This window comes from Colossoma macropomum, unplaced genomic scaffold, assembly GCF_904425465.1.
Source record: "Colossoma macropomum unplaced genomic scaffold, Colossoma_macropomum, whole genome shotgun sequence".
NCBI lineage: Eukaryota > Metazoa > Chordata > Actinopteri > Characiformes > Serrasalmidae > Colossoma > Colossoma macropomum.
Window position 1 is genome coordinate 14,380,902 of NW_023494792.1, and position 13,852 is coordinate 14,394,753.

Genomic DNA, 13,852 nt, shown 5'->3' on the forward strand with positions numbered 1-13,852 from the left:
CATTGCATTAAATTTACTGTTACCTGCAGATACTCTGATATCGTACATTTAGTAATACCGACATATAGCATACTTGTGTCCTTACCAGTAAGAAACAGCCTGGTGGACACATAATTTATGCATTTTTTGCCACATGGTGTTTTATTTATACATGAAGTATTTTCAAAAGCTTTTTTATGTTTTTAGTCATTATGAAGGGCTCTGCATAGCATGTAATTTTTCGCTTAAGCCAATTTTTATTGTTTGGCCCTTAACAAAAACAAACAAACAAAAACAGATGACTTGATTAATCATCAAAATAATGGCTGGATTACTTGACAATCCTGTCTGAATTAGAACGTGTACTGAACGTGCTGCTGCAGCTGCCTCGTGGCACTAAATTGAATTTGGGGAGGAAATGAAGACCTAATTAGATTGTTCATTTAATTTGTCTTTCAAATCTATTTTTTTAATCATGTTTTTAATTTCTATTCACCTACATCTTTTACATTTTAATTTGAATTATCTTTGTATTTTCTCATTTTTATAGCACTTTGAGTGACCTCAGTGTGTGAAAGGTGCTACATAAATAAACTTGCCTCGCCTTGTTCAGAGTGCTGAACCTTCATGCAGCAGCAGTAGGAAATACAGCACAAGCGAGAAAAATCATCCAACAGCATATCTAATTTACCGCATGCACTCTGAAATGGAACTCATTCGGAAATCATTAGCGTGGCCAGAAATGGCGGTCAGTTCAAGGATAAGGCCGGCCAGACCGCGTCCTTGTGGGTAGTTTGTGCCTGCTGAGAGCAGGCCCGAGGCTATGATTTAGAACAGCGCGTTTGGTCTAAGTCAGCAAGTAAGTGAACACTACAGACAGCTACAGACAGAGCGAAAACCAAAAGATAAATACCACAGCCTCCTCTACAGTGCTGGACCTGCTGTAGGCGTCAGTTTCCTTTCTATTCAGCCTAGAACCAGTGTGTTTGTGTGTGTGTGTGTGTGTGTGCATGTGCGTTTAAAGCATGACTGAAGAGAGATCTTGGCTCTTCTGTTGGAAATTGCTTGGCTGAACCAAAGCCTGAGAAATAGTGGAGGCCATTATCACCTGACAGACTGTATCAGGCTGAGACAGCCGGCGAGATGCACACATGAACACACAATAAGACACACTCGGAGATGCACACAAAGGCACGTATATACACACAACTATGAGCAGACATGCAAAAAGTATACACAGTTCACATTCAAATGTCAAGAAGCAGAGCTTGAGGCTGGATCTGCCCTACTTCTACAAAGAAAGCGATGCATAAACAAACAAATAGCACTGTTAGTGCTGCTTTTTTCCTGCTTTGATAAAAGCACTGTTAGGCTAAAAGCACGGGTAACTCTTTCTCTGAAAGCCGCACGGTTTTAGAAAAGTGACAATCCTCAGGCAGTTACAGAGAATATAAAAGAGCAGTTTATGGTTTAGACCAGCAGTCTTCCATGTCTGTTTCCTCCAGCAAACAAACGTATCCTCTGAGACCAAGAAGGATTTAATGTAATTTAGTCAAAACATTCTGATAATTAAACTCTAATGACCTACACTCTTGTTGCAGCTCCCTATACAAGTTTCTGTCAGCTCCCTATACAAGTTTGAATTGACGACTGTGTTTATTGAGCTGTGTCACTCTTTTTAAACCTACAAACTGAATAGTAAATACTGTTACTTACATGCCGTTGCTATAGTACTGCATCTCTCTTGTGTCCATAAGCATGCTTCTCTGCTGTCTGCTCTTTCCTGAATGTCTGCGTCTTTTAGAATGTCCAACCCTCGTGTTTTGCGTATGGGGGTGGGTAGAGGGGGCGCTATCCTAATGTATGACCAAAAATCATTCTGTCAGATTGTCTTGTCAGGGAGTACGTGTCTTATTCGGGAAGATAGTCAGTGTGTGTATGTGTGTGCCAGTGTTTCAGCTCCAGGTCAGACGGATGAGGCTGTTGTCCCTATGCTGACTTTGCTGTCAGTCAGACAAAAAAGGAGGCCTACTTTAACGGTCTGGGGAGCAATGTGCCTGGGCTGGCTGTCCCTTCAATGCATGGAGTTTTATTCGCCTAACCATCCACCACCCCATCCACGCTTCCCTTTCCCCATGCTTTACTCTCGCTGTCTCTTCATCTCACATTTCACCTCCCCTAATCTCCATCTCTCCACTAATTATGAGACGCACAAATATAAAGCTGAGGCTGCAACATTTATCGTTTGTTAGTCATTACCTTGATATTCGGCCTTTGTGATACCCATTTGACAAAAGGCTGTGATGTGCATAGCTATAAGTCACTAAATTATTTACTTTGATTGTGTTACATCAAAGTAGGGGCATAGCTATAAGAAGGGGGGCCTTAAGAGTTCTCATTTTAAAAAAAAGTTCTCCAACATCAATGCAAATGGAGTTCTGGAATAACTGAAGTTTGGGAGGAGGACTATGCCTGAATCTTCTACCCTTTCCAATCTATACATTTCTCAACTCTACCTTCCATTTTCACATCCCTCCTCCACCCCATTTCCACGTTCATGTTTCACAGTGCTATCTGTCAGACCTCATCAAAAAAGGGGGTTCTCCAAGTTCTCTCCTCTCCTTCAGCCACTCCTCTCTCCTCTCCTTCAGCCACACGGTCTCCTCTCTTTAGACATGGTCTAAACTAGTAAAATGTAATGTTGTCATGCACAAAGGACCCTCATGCACCCTCTTTACATGGCTGCATGCTGCCATGGGCCAGGTAATTACACTGTTTAGCACAAAAAAAATGCAAAAAGGCATGAAACAGTGCTTTTCTGTGCTTTTTTTCCAACACAGAAATATAAACACAACACTTGTGCTTGATGGTTTTCCTGATGGTGTGAGCTGTGTTAGCTCCTATAAGCCACTTATCTAGCCAGCAAGTAATTAGTAGTTGTAGACCATGGTGAAGAAGAGTGTAGTAGCGTGAAAAAACAACGAGAACACCACAATCTTCTACGATCCACCTTAGACATGTACTCCTACTGCTGTAAAAGGTAGGATGTGGTATGCTGTCAGTTTTTGTAATGACAAAATGACTAGCCAGTTAAATGCAAGGAAAACAATGTAGGGTTGAGTTTAATATCTAAAGCTGCGCTTTGTATTTTTTTAAGTTGAAAGAAGTATCATTTTTGAATTAGGAAAAAAACACGCTGAAATATGGTGTCAGTGCACTGCTTGAATCTCCCTGTGAAGTCTGAAAAAATGTAAAAGTCAGAGGTGTTGGGTCAGATTTGCCGGGAGTTTTTCGGACCATAATATGTCTTTACGTATTAACTTTACACACAGAAACTCAAAAAGAAGGTTTGGCTCGATGTTTAGGTCTCAAATGTAAAATTAGTATTGCATCCTTGGAAGAAACGTTCTGCACCAAGTTTTGACTGAGTTCTTTTTCGACACTACTGAGTTTTCAGCAGTTTGTGGAAGGAGTCCAAAGTACAATCGACATTACAAAATTTCTTTCACATGTGGCATGCAATTACACTTTTCACCAGAGAGGTCTCCAAATCCTCCAAACTTACATAATGTAGCTTTCTTTTTTGTATGGTATTGGTATAGATGGGTAATATTCTAATGATTTAGCTGGCTAGTTGTAATTGTCATCCTCATTACAGCTTTGGGATATGATGCTTGCTATCTGTCTGCTTAAAACTGTAAACCTCCCCCAAAAAAGTCCGATGTGTATTGCAGTGGCAGTATATAGAATTTTTGCAATATAACATTTGTTCCATAACGTGCAGCCCTGATAGCGCCCCAAAACACACACACACACACACACACTGTATGTCCTCCAGGGCTCTGTGCATGTTAGAGTACACATACGTGCGCACACACATACATACACACAGAAGCACTGTGAGCCATCACACACTCGCTACACTGACAGCGCTCTGCTCTGACACAATAACAGCAGCAGCAACTCATGACACGACTACCACCACCCTCTGGCTAGCTCTCCTCATTCGATCTTTTTTTCTATTTACTCTCTCTCTCTTTCTCTCTCTCTTACAGCAGGGTACATTTCATTTCTTTTGTTCCACACACTGTGCACTGTTTGCGTTTTCATTCTGTCAAGACTGAGGATGAATTCCTTCTGGCCTCAGATGACAAAAACACTAAGCAATGCCCAGCAGAGGCGACCAAACTGGCTCACAAACCGCCTCGCAAATTGCCTTTAAGACACAAGCAAATACAAAAAAAGGGCAAGTGAGGTAAGCAAGCATGTAACAGTGATGTAAGCAAGTGTCCAGAGCCAAGGGCAAATTTTCAGATGACCTTGATAACATAAATGACTGCATGGTACTAAATGGGACTAAAAGAAGTGGTTAATTTAATTCTAGATGTAATCAGTTAAAGGAACCCATCTGCCATGCTACAAAGCCCCGGGGTGCTTTCTTTAGAAACCATAATGACTTTCGTTTCAAAGCAGCCTAGTATCAGTTTAAGTCATCTTCATTTCAGATTAGTAATAACCTTAGTAAGTGACCAGTCCTTCGATCCATGGAGCTAAGGGAAGAATGAAAATGCATAAGCAGTCCTGTGTTTTCCCTGCTTTACATTATACACGTGAGGAAATGCCACCAAAATGGCACAAAAATGCTAATGTCTGTAGGGCAGGGAGACATCTTCATAGAAAAGGTCAATGATTCAGAAACACTAGCAAATAGGAAGGGGCGGACAAGGCAGAAGTAAGCCGTGGAGAGAGAGACACTCAGCTTCTTGATCTAAATCTAGTGACGTAGAGCAGAAAGGCTCACCAGGGAAGTGACTGCTTCATCTCCCACCCAACAACAACACTATTGATGGACCACACATGCAGCAAAATGGCACAGAAAACTAGTGATGCACTGATCTCACACACTGTATTTGTACTGGGACTCATATAAACCTTTTTACTAGGGCTGTCAAACGATTAAAATAATTAAGCGCAAATAATTGCATTATGTCATGAAGTGAACATCCAGTGAGACCAGCAGTGGCTGCAAGTCCAACCAATGAGTGTATTTATCATGTATAGCATATATACTGCCAATGGTTCCAACTCCTCTGTAACTGTGTGATAGTAGCTGGAAATAACTTCGATCAAGAGAGCTATCAACAGAACGTATCTAAATGACTGGGCATTAGTCGCAAAGTCACAGCAACAGCAGATGGGCTTCAGGGTGAAACTATGGATGGTTCAAAGGGCCAAACTAGGAAAATGCGGTAATGTTGTTATAAAATAGTGGCGATAATAATTTATTGCATTAACACATTATCAATGTGTTATCAATGGATCATTATAAAACTGTAACAGTGCAATTTCATAAACCTTCTAAAACAATGTAATGAAAAATGATGGCACAATCCAACTTGCACAAAGATTGTGGGTGTATTGCCCTCTCCTCGATGGTACTTTAGCCTCTACTGTACATTTATGTTTATGTATTTTTCTACTATGAAATACGAGTCCCCAAACAGAGCGCTAGTATCAGTTCAGATATTGGAATCAGTAGAGAAGAAGTTAGATCTCTCCATCTCTAGTGAAAACGTAACATTATGTGTTTGCCATAGCAAAATGGCAAAAAGAAAAGTACATGCATAAAACCGACAGTTGACACACTCAGCTGTGTGCACTTCTTCTGAACTATTAGAGTACTATCAGCTTCTCTCAGGTTCTCATCCATTATGCACCAGCAGCCTAATGGAAGCTAAAGGAACAGATTGAGACACAGAGAGCAACTTCTTACCGAGTATCAAACAGAGGATCCGTGTACATGGCAGGAGAGCACATTGTCTCCTGCCCCTTGTACGTGACATCTTCCTGGCTATGGGGAGGCAGAGTCTGTCCCTGCTTCTTGTTTTGTCCGCCAGAGCCATCTGTGAGGGACAGATGATTCACATTAACATTCAGGGGCTGAAGTCAATTTGTGGCCTAAAAAACTGCAGCGGCAGTTTCAGTCCATTAACAGAGCGTTCTTTTAAATTATTGAGCTGACTGAACAGAACTTAATCAACACCTGAGATTGATTCAGCACAAATCTGATCACAACTGTACAGATGTTTTATAGGGATCTGTCAGGGTCACAGGCTGTGATCACTGTAAAGCATCTGTTCATATTTGGTTTTGAACAGTTGACTCACAGCAAATCGTTTTGTGATTAGTGATGAGTATATATCAAGAACATCAAGATGAGGAAATACAGAAGGCCTCTTTCTTGTATTTTTGTTGGATGATTTTCCTCTCTCTTTATCACTCAGAATTAGACAGGTTGCTTTTGTTATTGTGCCTTTAAGGCTGATATATATTTTAATCAGCTCTGTTCTGATTGGCCGTCCTCTATAGTGCTACATTCAAAAAGCAGTTCAGGCTGAAACACTCCTTATAACTTCAACGTGAATGGGCGGATATATGTAAATGCATTGGTTTTTGTGACACACAAAAAAGCAGTGAATTCAGAACACGTTTTGGTTGCTTTGTTTCCAAAATATGGGTTATGGCCTGGGGAGGGGATGGAACATTGTACAACTTGACAGTGGTTACATGCTACACAACTGTTTTATTTTAAGAAAGGTAAGGAACATTTGGTTTTCAATGAAATAGGCCATTTAGTAAAATGTTAGAGTGCCATAATGTGGAATTATGGATTAGAAAATAGACCTGAAGACATAGAGTTTGTAAAATGGCAATGCACTAAAATTCTATGAGTTTCTTGTTTTATGTACATAGAATTTATGGGTTATTTATGGGTTAATAAATTACTTTAACTGCATTTTGTCTGATCTGAATGCACCTATGTTATCTCTATGAAAAAATATACTATCCCCTCACTTATGTAGCAAACATTTCAAAGCATGTTGTTGCTGAAGCGATTAGCTTTTTCACATATCTATGAATAAAAAGGGAATCGCTTCCATCAGCTTATATGAAATGCTTCTACTTTATTGCTCATATAATGTGAGTTAATATAATCTTACAGGTCAATGTGTTGAACAGTATTGTAAAGGTATAAGAAAGGTGTTAATTAAGGATCCATTAACTCACGATATTAGGAGAGCTGAGTGTCTAAAACACTGACAATACTGCAGTTTTTTCAACTGTTAATCTGCCTCATATTTTCCCCCTAATTCTAAATCCTTAACTCAACGATTAGGCTATATTAGCTGGCAGGCTGGATCCTAGACAGTTCAGTTTGATGCCATATGCTGAATTCTGCTCGCTATAGTTTGTCTCACTGGCTAGCCGGTAATCTCCTCAGTGGTGGATTTAGGCAGCTATTTTCTGTCATCTTTTAGTGGGACGTAGACGTTAAAGGTGGTTTTCTTTGCTGTGTTTGCTCTGGTTGTGTCTAAGTAACACTGATTACTGCACTATTATTCAGGAAACACTCTTCTGTAGAAAGAAATGAATATAGTTAATATTTCTGTTAATAACGTTATGTGGAAGGGCGAAAGGGATCAAGGCATGTGCCCACCCTGCTGTGCACACCATCGGCGGTTGGCTTTGCTGAAAGCTGATTGTATCTTTAGCCTGTCTGAACCAGTCATTACTCACATCTCACAATTAGTCTGCCGTTATGCATTAATGCATGAACTAAATAACTTATGCTGTCATTTTAAGAAGCAGCTTGTTAGACCTGTTCTTTTTTCATAGTCTATGTTTTTATGCATTTTATATGTCTTTATTTTTCTTTCTTAGCAGTTTATATGGCTTTTTAAAAATAATGTGTATTTAAATTTTTCATATTTGCTGGTAGTTACCTTTTAGATTATCAAAATGTTTTATCTTAATAGCATTTTTTTTATAACACTTCAAAATAAATTACTACTAAATTATTATTTGTTGTAATTGCTGTTGTTGTTAAAGCATTTCTTGTTGTAAACGGTTTGAAACTAGAGAGTAAATTTAGTGCAGCAGATTAATGCAGCAATATCCTAAAATAAGACCTGTCTGAATAAACCACATATTGGTGCTATATAGAACCATTTTCAAAAATGTTCAATATAGGACCATCTACAGCACATTCCCCATCAAAAACAATTTCACTATGCTAAGAACCAGTTAAACAATTAAACATGCAAATGCTTCCTTGAGTGTTCATGGTTGTATATAGAATCATTGTCTTTACTAAAGAACCCTTGAAGAGCCATCTTTTTTAAGAGTTCATTTTTAGTCATGTTAGGCATGAAAAACAGCAGCGATTTCACAGATGCTGATTTATTATTTTTGTGTGAAACTATAATTTGATGCTTGTTTTCCAGTGTAAATGCATTAAAATCACTGTCTGTTCTGTGTAATTTCAAATATATAATTTTATTTTAATAATAAATCTTGTTACAGAAACATAACATGCCATTCAAAAACAAACACAAAGCTCTTTCTGAATTATATCTTGTATGTATATCTCAAATGAAGAAAGACTAACTCTGAGAAGTTCACAATTAGTGAAGTCTCTTTTTATAATTCTGATAAATATGGTTAAAATACTGACATCTTAATGTCTTGCAAAAAGTGTCAGTGGTGTTACTCATGTTACCTAAGCAATTTAAAAATTAAAAACATAAATGTAATATTTGCAATTTGTAGATACAGTGTGACTATAAGGTGTATGTTTTAGAAAAGCTCAGATTTTAGTAGCTTTGTCAGTGGTGTGATGGTCAGTGGTGTTCCAGCTTTACTGGTGTTCAATATAACAGACTATATTTTACGCTTGAGTAACAGATCCACACTCGTACCCTGTTTGCCACCACAATGCTAATGACCTGATCTCCTTGCTCAGAAACACACGCTAAACCTGGGAGTTGAATCAGGTGTGTTTAAGCAGGTGAATCAGCAAACTGTGTCACCCTCCAGGAGCAGAGTTGAACACCCATGGGGTAGATGTATGTACCTTCACAGTCCAGCAGGAAGCAGGTGAGCAGGTGAGGGCACACTTCCTCCAGCACGGAGCAGAAGGAGCAGAATGCACCCGGGCCCTTCTGTCCCAGCCTGTCCAGGAAAAGCTCTGCCCTCTTCTTACTGCACTCCTGACCCAGGATCTCCTTATACTCCCCCAGAGAAAAGACCTTGTCGTACACCAGGTACGGCAGCACCTTGTTCACGTCCAATTCGTTCAGCATCATCTCTCTGTGCTGCTTCAGGACTCCAGCAACCCACTTTTTCTTCTTCCTGCTCACTGCCTTCCTGGCTCCATTCTTCTGTTTCTTGTTCTTCTTAATGAACCACTTCCTCGTGCCACTTCCAAACATCTTTCCAGCGAGTCTCCCCACCAACAATTCTTCAACACGTTTATCCACAAACTTGCCAAAGAATGGAAAGTACATAGTTTACATCTGATGAGGCGATCATATCGGCGCTTCTTCCCAATGAAGCAAGATCTGTACACACACAATGTCTGGAAAAGGAAGACAGTCTGGATGGTGCCAGAATGTAAGCCTGACGCTTACAGACTGTAAGAGGATTAGCTTTGCGCTAAGTATTGTCCTGTCTTTGCAGGGACTAATTTGGAAAACTTCACTAGGAGACTTATTAACTTTACCACTAAATACACCAATAGAATCCACACAGATATGGACAGTATTATTTACATTTTTTACATCATTAAACATGTTGACCCTGATCTACATTATCAGACAGTAGACAAAAAACAAATACAATACATATTATTTAAATATATTTAAGTGTTATGTCTTGTGAAAATGTAACATGTGAACCATTTAAACGGTGGAGAAAAACGTGACTGGTGTAGAAAGTACACCTGCCTGACAGTCGAGCGGCTCAGAGTTAGTTAGTTGATTGTACCAGTAGAGGGCACAGTTTCACTCTATATGCGATCTGTTGTGTTCCACAGAAATGCAAAGCCTGAACAAACTTCAGCTGCCTAAACCAGCCACCTACTGATTATTCTCAAGATTCAAAGATGAACAAATTATTTCACAAAGCTGCCTACTTGACAGAAAGGAGAGAGGAGCATTTTCACGTGGTTTGAGTAATTCAGTTCTTCTGAATTACTCAGTTAGGCTCCCTTAAAGTCTATGTTACTTGGGGCTGTCAGATGGAAGTGGAGCACCCACGACACTATGCAAATATAAAACCATTTAAAATATAAACCCACATATTACGCTTTGTCAGAGCGCATCTAATGACAATGTATTCACTTTTAAACACTGTCAATGCTGCACGTTTTTTCCACATGACAACATGAACACCGTTTGTCTTTTGTCTAATCTCTACAGTCTCAGAAAAAAAGGTATAAAACTGTCCCTGGGGCAGTACCCCTCTTGTCACTGGGGTGGTACCCTCAAGGGTACATCTCAGTACCTTTAGTCAGGGAACATAATCGTACCATAATCCACTGAAATTATATTTTCTAAGCTGTATTGACTCCACACACCCCGTCTCGTCTCCAGGTTTCTTATTTTATTGTTCTGTTTTAAAGCATTAGATTATAAAAAGGTACAGATGTGTACTTTTCACCTGGGAAAAATTTTATTTAAGGTGCACAATTTGACCTTTAAATCACTTATGTACTTTTGAGGGTACATTTACACTGTTTGTACCTTGATGAACGAAAAATGTACCTGCATAGCACCTTTATTTCTAAGTGTATAACTGGGTTTCCATTCAAACGTTCACAATTTGTAAACGTCTGTTTCTGTAAAGGTCTGTAGAGAAAATGCGCATCAACATTGTGTTTACAGTGTTTACAGTCAAGTACGCGCATGCGCAAACTGCTGAGGCTGCCGTGTCAGGGGCGTGCTCCACTGACCTGCACCGGCTCGCCGCTGTTCACGTAGCGGCAGGAGCGGAGAAACCCGTTTAAACGGAGAGTCATTAGCACTTAAACCAGGTCTTAGGTAAATGGATGGGTGCGCAGCATGTCTACAATTAAAATAGAAATCTCTCTAGAAGCTGTCGTGGCCGTCCTTAGTGAGGACAAAAGCAGCATTAACCGGATCATGTGCCGCTTCTAAACACGGGGTGGGTGCGCGCTCAGTCAGGGCTCCGCCGGCGGGCGGACACACCGGAGCGACCCGAGAGACAATGGAGGGATCTGAGCCTCTATTGTCTCTCAACAGAGCGGCGCTGGCAGCCAGCCGTACACGGCTTTAGTCCTCACAGCCCAGACACGCTGTCGGTTTCGTTTGATGAGGGTTGAAGCCGCTGTCCCACCTCGCCGTCGCCCAGGTCACCGCAGCAAACAGCTCTGATGGGACGGAGTGCCAAACACGTGACTTTCATTTCCGCTTATTAACACTTAGGCCACATTCACATTACACACCAAAAAATGAACCAGCGGGGTTGTTTGACTGGCTGTGTTCACATTACAAGCCTCCCCGGTCCACAGACAAAAGACAAAATTACAAACAATTGCGAGAAAAAAGACTAGGCCTAATATAAAATAATTTTGTTGAAAATATGTTTTGTAACACTGCGAGATTAAAATTATTTACTAAAGGAATTTACAAAGGAAAATGAAAGAAAGAAATGAAGGAAAAATAGGTTAATTGTACCGTGGGTGGAAAATGAGCGATTAAAAGTGGCATTTTATCTAAAACTCTGCTGAACCACCAGTGGGTTGCCTGGAAAACACTGAGCATACAGTCAGTGAACCGCCAGCTTTGCCATTAACGGGCCACTGTAATCTCTGAAATTGGAGTCAGTGCTCAACTCAGATTTTTTGCTCAGATCCGACTCAACGGTTCACATTCACATTTAAATGCACCCAAGATGCATTTAAAACAGATACAAATCTGATCACTCAAACCAGTTCAGGAGGTGTTCTGAGACCATTTGAGTCACATGTTTTAACAATGTAAACGCATCCCTCTCTCCAAGACACATTTGAAAACCAAAACTCCTCCCAGTACAACCGGTTTGTGCGAAATGTTCTACCGTAGCACACATTCTTAGGCAGAGCTGTACATAAAACTGTAGTAGAGCTGGGCGATATGGCCAAAAATGTTATCACGATAAACAAAATTCATATCGTTCGATATCGATACATACCGCGATAAATGTCAAATCATTATTTCTTTCAAGCTTGAAGGCTGATTTTTGCTCCTGGGTGGTTAACTGCTGTTTTAAACTATCCTTTATGGTCGGAACACAACAAACACTCACCAAACAGTGGAACATTTCACAGATCTGTCATGGGAGAGTGGGAGAAAGTGTCTGGTGTGCTGTTTTTACCAGCTGGAAAAGCATGGCTATTTTGTAAAAGTCATAATTTAAGAAAGAAAACAGATTATTTTTAGCTGGTGACGAGCGCTCGGCTAACGTTACCCCGTTACAAATGACATCACAGTATTCAGACACCAGCTAGACGACTGGATATTTAATTGTAGTAGTTTAAGTGGTGAACCGCAAAATATCAACACCAGACAAACGGAGTCCTCCTTTTAGGTATGTTTAAACTGAAAGCGGTGCTTTTGTGTCTTGTTTGATCTACAGTATCATCAGTTCTCCGTGTTGTGCGAGTGACGAAGCGCTGCTTCAAGTTAGCCAGCTGCTAAAAACAGCTAGCCTGGAAAGATAGCGCTCTCCCGCTCTCCAGTGCCTCACAGCTTCCTCAGATTACTTTCGTTTAAATCAGGGCTGTAATTTACATGATCTCACTTTTTTCTTTCACTTTTGTTGCTTGGGAATGCACTCATACCAAATTATGACTGCCCGAGCGCTGTAACAGCGCTGTAGTTGTGAGGATTGTGATTGTGATTTAACGCTGCTAAGGCTGGTTAGGCTGTACGGAAAGAGGTGAGTTCGCTGTAGGACAGTATAGTTACACCACTGACCTCGTCACTCACACTCGGTCACAGGAGAACAGATCGCCTGTCGCTCCGCTCAAACAGGGAATGTATAACTCCGTGTTTCAGCCGTTGCTAAAGACTCATCTTACTCGCGGCCCCCTCCCTCTCTAATCATGTAGAAAAACTCGGAAGTGCGCCCTCTCCTGGCGACAGCAGAGTAGTGTCGCTTTCCTTGTAGTAGAAAACGCCACCAAGTCTTTCGCTGAACGTGGGAGTGTGAGAATGGTGTATTATATCGAACATTTATCGAACATGTCGTATCGCTCTATCGAGGAAAAGTTATATCGCGATAATTATCGTTATCGTTTTATCGCCCAGCCCTAAACTGTAGGGAGGATATTTTGATATTTTGACCTTAAATGGAGCAGCAGTTACTTTCTGGTGCCTCAGGCCACTGAGACACGCAGGCACCCTTTGGGTGGAACTGCTTATCAGATGTTACTAGCATCAAAGAATAATAATGTTTCTGAGAGCCATAGTTTACTGTTCATATTACATTGTCTATTGTCAACATAATATACACTCCAGCAGCACTGCTGTGTCTGATCCACTCAGACCAGCGCAACACAAACACACCACCACCACGTCAGTGTTACTGCAGTGCTGAGAATGATCCACGACCCGAATAGTACCTGCTCTGTGAGGGTCCATGGGGGTCCTGACCACTGAAGAACAGGGTAAAAGGGGGCTAACAAAGTATGCAGAGAAACAGATGGACTACAGTCTGTAACTGTAGAACTACAAAGTGCACCTATATAATAAGTGGAGCTGATAAAATGGACAATGAGCGTAGAAACAAGGAGGTGGTCATAATGTTATGCCTGATCAGTGTAATGTGTTAGTATATTTGATGTGTAAGTAATCATAATACATGTGCAACTAACTACAAATTAATTTCATTTGTAAATTTTATTTTCTGAAAAAAAATCTTAATATGGTCTTGGTCTTGTCTTGCACTTAACTACCAAAAGTCTTTACTCGGACTCGATGTGTCCCGGTCTCGGTTTTGACTACAACACTAAATGGCACATATAGAATCA